General features: G+C 30.5%; 1 protein-coding gene across 11 annotated transcripts in view; it reads right to left on the reverse strand.

Annotated features, from left to right (window-relative positions):
• The window catches only part of LOC123561998 (uncharacterized), a 94,730-nt gene extending 87,708 nt beyond the window's left edge, over positions 1 to 7,022 (reverse strand). For 7 of the 11 annotated variants that reach the window (XM_053531025.1, XM_053531034.1, XM_053531078.1 and 4 more), the window contains exon 1: positions 6,602 to 7,008. The gene's annotated coding sequence lies outside the window, so the exon portion shown is untranslated. Of the gene's footprint in view, positions 1 to 6,601 lie in introns of all 11 variants that reach the window. The other 4 variants (XM_053531039.1, XM_053531042.1, XM_053531045.1 and 1 more) reach the window with 3 other exon arrangements.
• Positions 7,023 to 7,300: the final 278 nt, after the last annotated feature.

Here is a 7,300-nt window from a genome sequence, read left to right on the forward strand (position 1 = left end):
TTCAAATCTAGGACAAGGTTCAATAATAGGACATATGTCAGAGTGTGTAAGTATTTACAACACTATGATATATATACCGGTAATTAGATATTGTTACTTATTGCTCAAATATTCGTCCATGTTATATGTAGTAAGTAAGTATTGCACAATCGTACCACAGTCTTCCGGATGTGTTGACCATATGAGTAAACTGTTACGAGTTTACGACAAAACAAAATTTATTATGGTAACTTGTATACATTTTGGTACATCGTTAATGCAAACGTAATTCGTATAAGTCAGTGAACTATATACATGTTACAGGAAAATAATGGCTGTAAATAAGCGTTGCTGTTACTAACTTATAGGTGCATTTAATATTGCAATGAGAATAACAATGAAAACAGTCACTCCTGCACATAAAAGTTATTTGACGAAGTTATGAAAACATAACCCTGAAAGTAATTCTCCAACTGGCAGTGTTTCCGTTTATTTGAAGAGATAGCTTCAATCTATTTGCATTTTTGAAAGGTTTTTAATTCATAAACGCATCACTATTTTTGAATAACATATGATATTTCATTTTAATGTATATAATAAATCATCAACCTGTGTACACACTTCATATGATTTCTATACATTTCATTTGCTGCGGTGTAAATATACATGACCTGATAACATTACAACAATCTTAGGGGAGAGAACATTCACAGAGGTTAATTTTTATAGAATTGATTTGTACAGCGCCCTCTACCGCACACCGAAAATTGTTTTGAGTAGTTCATCGCAGACACATATATACACTATTCCTAACTGATCATTTTCTGAAATGCAGGTTATTATGCAGATGGGAACAGAATAATTTGAATACTCGGGTATGTCGATAAAACATTCTGATCACTGCTTTAATGCAATGTTACATGTATTCCTCTTACTTCTTCCAAGAAACTGCATTAATTTTATACATTTTATACGAATACACATCACAAATAATGCTTAATACCTTGATTTCCGTTAACAAATGTCATTGTTTATCAGTTTTGTGCATTCTTTTTCAGGAACAAAAGTGTTTAATGAAAATGACGTAACTGACAGGTTTAATTTCTTCCCTTTGCCGGCACTGTTATAATCTAGGGCTTATTAAAAAATTTGATTAAAGAGAATATATTTTTATTCAACAATACATTATTAGTGTACGTCAGCCGCGTGTTTTTTTACACCGAAACTCTTCCTTGTTCTTATTATAATTATATGATAGATTTTTACAAATTATTTGACAAAAATAAAGGATATTTACTTTGCCACCAGCAGTCTTTTCGTTCAAATCTAGATGCTGAAAGTGTTTGATAAACTATATTTAGTTGATACATATACATTTAACAGTAATAAAGAGTTTATGACTTCTATATATTCTAATATATTTTTTCTGGGTGCACATTATTCTGTGAAATCCAATCATATAATTATATCATCAACTGATGTGTTATGTAAGATACTGCATTTAGATTCGGAAATGCCATATCACAATGCGCTACTTTTCAAATAATGTATGTTTTTAGATATACGTGTTATTGCAGTATTAACTTTTTTACACGTCAGCGTTCCACATAGAAAAATGCGTAAATATATCTTTTGCAGGAAAGAAATTGAAGGAGTATATTGTTAGACAAGAGAAAAAAAATGTTCTTACATTTCACACTGTTACATTTGACTTTTCTAAACCAGTTTGTACTTGCTAGAGCGCAAATATTCTGATGCAGAACATATTAACTGTATGAACAGATGTAGTTTTACAAGTAGAACTTTTTGTACATATACAAGGACCTGTCGCAAGCAACAGATCTATTTTAATACATACCTTATATGTATACAATGATATGCTTGACCCGTAGTTGAGGGTTAACTGGTAGTTTCAAATGTAAGTAACAATTTGTTTACCTGTCTGGGGGCATAGATGATTTATTGATTGTGGTGGTAGTTTGTCATTATAGTAAGCATATACATGCAAGGTTTAAAAATCAGCATTAGAGGATGACCATGTGATATTATTTTAGTAAGGTGCTGCCCGATGCCCGAGTATTGTGCTTTATTTTATGTTCATACTTCATAGATCTATCTTTATAATGCACAATCTTAAGCAGATTTAAATTTGTATATAATATAATTTCATGTAATATAATGTATATTTGTATACTAGGTGACTTGTGGGACGACTGGGTCGGGTGTTGTGTTAAAATAGATTATTATTAATATGTTTTGTTATGCACTTACTTAATTTCTTATTTACATACTTACTTACTTTCTTGATGAATATTTAAGAATAATTCCTGCAAAACATGCTGCGGCCTAGCATATCATTTAAAAAAAACCGATTATGTACAACAAACTTGGGACACATTTATTTAACAACTGCACACCACATTCGAATTTAGAGTCATCATATTTTAATAGTATAATTTAACATTTAAACATAATAGAAAACTTGTGAACTACTAAACCAGATGTGGTTGTCCTGAAGAATTAGTTATTTTAAGAACAAATACAAGTCATTGTATTCTGAAACAACCAAAATATATTACAATGACAGCGGTTATACATGATTTATTTCGTTCAATTTCATGTTTTACGCAATTCAAGACGTTCATACGGACAGCTCTTGTGCATGACAAACTGATTTTTTTACACTTTCTGAATGGCTTGGCGGTCAACAGTCAAAACTATTGCCCAATGTCCGAAGGCCATTCAATGTTTTATTACATGACATCAAAAAGAAATTTTCGTTTTTTTCTTCTAGTTTTTGACTTTAGTCCTGCAAAATTAAGGCCTACTGTTGAGCTATAAACGTTCAATAGCACAAGCTATTGACCGGCTATATAATGTAAGGCGTCATGTAATATTTATATAATATCATGGTGAAAATATAAAGAAATTAAGAAACAGTGAAAAGAATATACCGTTACTGGCAGTTATGATAAACATGTCCGTGGATTTGTTTTGTGTAATTAACAGGAATTTGATTAATGTCTTTTTAATGGAAAATTAATTACTTATTCGCATTCTATGAACTACTCGGCATTTTCGGTGGAGTTTACATTGCATTCATGATTAGAACAATAACCTTTATAGGAACCCAAACTGGGTACATGTTTTCGGTTTAATTATATCACATCCATTACCTTAAAGTGACTATAAAAGTAAAACCAATAAATTTTGTTTGTAAATGTATTTAGTTTGAAGAAATAGCCCCAGTCTGGTATAGTCTGTGCGTGGTTGACGGTAGATGGTTTAGCTGAGAAGTACATGACGTTGTCAACATAGTATTTTATTCGAATGTATACTTACACTGCTTTGTATTAAAACTTATTACTAAAAGGTTGTATGATCGCACAGAAATACACTGGACATTTCTAAGAGCTACTTTGATAGACTTTTAACTCTTTCTGTGTGTAATTAAGGTAAATTATGTACAACTTTCAGACGACATCGATATTAGATGTTTTTCATCATTAAATATAAATAGGGAAAACAAACATGTGACTTAGACAAATGAACCTTCCAACTAGTGATTTTAGAGGCATAACAAGTATCTGTTCACGATATCGCGTAAGGGTATTTAAATAAATATTGCAAATGGCTGTAAGAAACAAATGTTACGTAATGTACAAAGAAGGATCGGTTGTGCGTAACAGCTGATATTTGTTGAATCATTAATATTGGTACCATCTTGTTACAGGTAGATTATAGAAGCATTTATTTTAGATCAGAGTCGCAACTTCGGGGCTAATTTGTATTAATTACATTTGCAAAAATCTAAAGTCAATGCCATTTTTGTAAAACAAATTCAGCACTGGTGACATCGTTATATCATAAAATATAATTTAAGAGCAAGTCCTTCAAAACAGATGTCTCATTTAAAATCAGTTGAGTTCGTGGAAGGGAAGAGACAAAATGTGGTTTACTGGCTTAATCAATACACAAAAATGATGCGAACCTGGTACAGAACTAAACTACGACTCATTCTAAGGGTTTGCAATACTTTACGATAAGCACAGTCCTTTTTCCATGAAACCATACGAGAGTCGACAATTGATTTGTAAAATAAAATGACTTAGTTTGTGGATAAAATATGCAAGTTCTACTTGCATTTTATTTAAGAAGTGCCACGTCAAACATATTTCGATTTTTGAAGCATTTATGTAATTTTGAGTTTTAACCTTTGTTTCACGAAAACATAGGAGAGTCGATGATTGATATGTTATATAGAATGACTTGTTTTTAATAAAATATGCAAATTCTATGCTTTCAATATAATTATCTTAGCAAAATAAAAGTACCACGTCAAACATACTTCACGCCCAGGTTAAAAGTAGTCGGATTTTTTTTCATTCAAGCTATTAATTTGTATGTTAGTTTCTTTCAACAGTCACTGAGTGGTGCGTCAGAACATATGTTTTCTACCTAGGTGCCAACCGTTTTAGTTTTTCGCCCATTTAACATTAAAATCTTTTTAGCAAAATATTTTGTATCTATGTCTATACAGTCTCATTATGAAACACTTTTACTTCATGCGTTTATCATCTATAATATCTTAGAACAATAACTACAAAACAAGCACATTTATATTACATCTTATTGTATCCCCGTTTTCATTCATTTGCAAATAGTGTTCGTATTTTTTTTGGCGACATACGATTTCAATAAAGAATAAAATGGATTCTGATTATTTCAAATGAAACTGGTGTCTTTCTGGTGTCATCGTGTTACCAATTACGCAAATATACATAGCTGTTGCTAACTGAATTTAAGATGTGTTATGTTTGAAAGACTATTCCTCTGTTTCTTGGCAACTAGTTCGAAAATGAGGTCAGGTCACGCGTATTTTTTTCTTATCTCGCAGTCCTAAATTTTGTTTTTATTTTCATTTTTTTATCTTCAATAAAATATCAAAACAATATATGTCATTTAGATCTCAACGCCTAAATCCCAACGCGTACCCTTTTAACTGTATTTGTAAATGTAAGTTTGAATATAACGTCTTATGAAAAAAAAATAAGGATGTATTCTGAGAAGGGAAGTGTGTTCAGCCAGGTATTAGTTCATAAAAATAGGAAACATATCTATGTCTTTTAAAACGAGAGTTGTCTGAATCGATAAACTGCGTAATACCATTTTACAAAACGTTCCCGAAACTGCGCATTTTTAAAAGTGTACGTATTTCTCAGCAACCAGTTTTTGCACGAGAACAGAAAAAAAAAAAACGTTGTCACAAATATATCGTTACACACTCGCCGAATGTCATTCTAATTGGTAAAATGATTATGTATTGCTATTTATTGATTTCGTGTTACAAGATCGCATTTTTTATACAATGGTACTTTCACTAAAGAACTGGTACATCTTTTTTAACTTTTCCATTTGTTCTTTTCGCTACATATTATTACTGCAGTTTACAAAAAGTTCAAGAAATATGTAAAACACGCCTACCACCAAAGAAGATTCTATACGTTTCCGTCGCTCGTGTTCACAATTTGAAAATTAAAATATTTATACAATTCAAAGTTTCGATTGGAAATTTACCGGGTGATATTCAAAAGAATATACTCAAAATAGTATTGTATAATATTAATTTAATTGTTTCAGTAGAGATACATTTTCATAATAAGTATAAAAATCTAGTGCCTTATCATCGATATAAATTACTTAAGTATATATTCTATTTTATCATACACAATACAACCGAAGAGCTATGTTCTCTTCTATAGTCCCTTCACCGGATGTTCTAAACGAGCGCCTTGTAACTTCCAAGCTATTATCACGACTTGAACACCAGCCTTGTAGCGGAAGACTTTTATTTATCTTGTATCTCTTTGATGCATTTTTATTTGTTTAGATATCACAAAACTTTACAGCCTACATATTCTTCATTTTTTAAATGTCACCTGATTTTCGGACCATTTCTTTTGGCCATCATGACATCAACCGCAAATGTTTTTACTGAACATAAAATAGGATGCGTTTTTTAATGAAGTTAAACTATACGTTATTTTCTCTAATTTTATTGCCTTTCACATTTTAAGTATTAAGAAATAAAATAATAAAAATGTACTTTTGATTTTGTTTCAATCCCTATATTTCTCTTGAATTTTCGAAACGCAATGTCGTATTTTTATAAATCATAATTATACTGTTTTTAATGAAACACATAGTTATTCATGTTTTTATTTCTTATTTCTTTGCGTACGTTTCTTCTATCTTTTATTCTGCCAAGTGTCTTTTGATATTTTAATTTACTTAACTCAATTACTTAACTTAATTATTATTTACATCCTGTTATTTATTTCAAAGAACATTTATTTCTTAAACGATTAATAAAAAGGAATATTTGATTGTTTAATATGTGGCATCATGTTTACAAATTATGCTTAAATGTAGACGGGAAATTTCACTGAAATTAGTATTTCTACATCATTTTCAATTAATTATTGACAAAATATTCATTATTATATAAAAATATCTATCTATAATCCATAAAAGTAGAAATAATTTAAATTTACATACAATTTACGTCAGTCACAAATAAGGGATAAACGCAAATATTATAACGTGATAAAACATAACATACCGGTTGAAAATCCTGAGCAAAATATCCCAACTTTAACTTATGTTAAAACCGATATCCGACAAAATCAACATCAAAATCACGTTTTTCTGTATACATAAAATGTTGAATATTAACATCCGACAGTTGTCACATTCCAATTTCCATTAGCTTACGTTATATCATTATATTAAACAGGTAAAATATTTAAATTTACATATTACATCCATACTTTCGCATTAATACATTTTATCCACTTGTTACAAATCCTTTAACAAAAATATACTATTTATACAACAAAATATATCCAATATAATATTTTACATTTTCACTAAAAATATGCCGACATGCTTTTCGTGTATGTGTATATTCCGCGGCGCTATGTAGAACTCTGAATCTTTACACGGTTTTATCATGAATTTTCTCTGAAGTCATACCGCAATACACATGAATTATTGTTATTACAATGCCGTCTATCAGTACGACCGAATACCGCCTCCTGATTGGTTGGCTATTTAAACCCCCTAGGACATGTTTATCTCAACCAGTTTCTAGATTCCCAAAGTAAACAAAACGCGAAAAGCAATAGAAGTAGGGAGTGTTTCACAAACGCAGCGAAGCGAACGCTGTTGAACTCGGCATAATGTAGAAGTGATTAAACCATTGAATAGTGGAGGATTTATGTGTACAACGGTGTAATTATTCTTCTTTGGGAATTTTGTG

This window comes from Mercenaria mercenaria, chromosome 2 (genome assembly GCF_021730395.1).
Source record: "Mercenaria mercenaria strain notata chromosome 2, MADL_Memer_1, whole genome shotgun sequence".
NCBI lineage: Eukaryota > Metazoa > Mollusca > Bivalvia > Venerida > Veneridae > Mercenaria > Mercenaria mercenaria.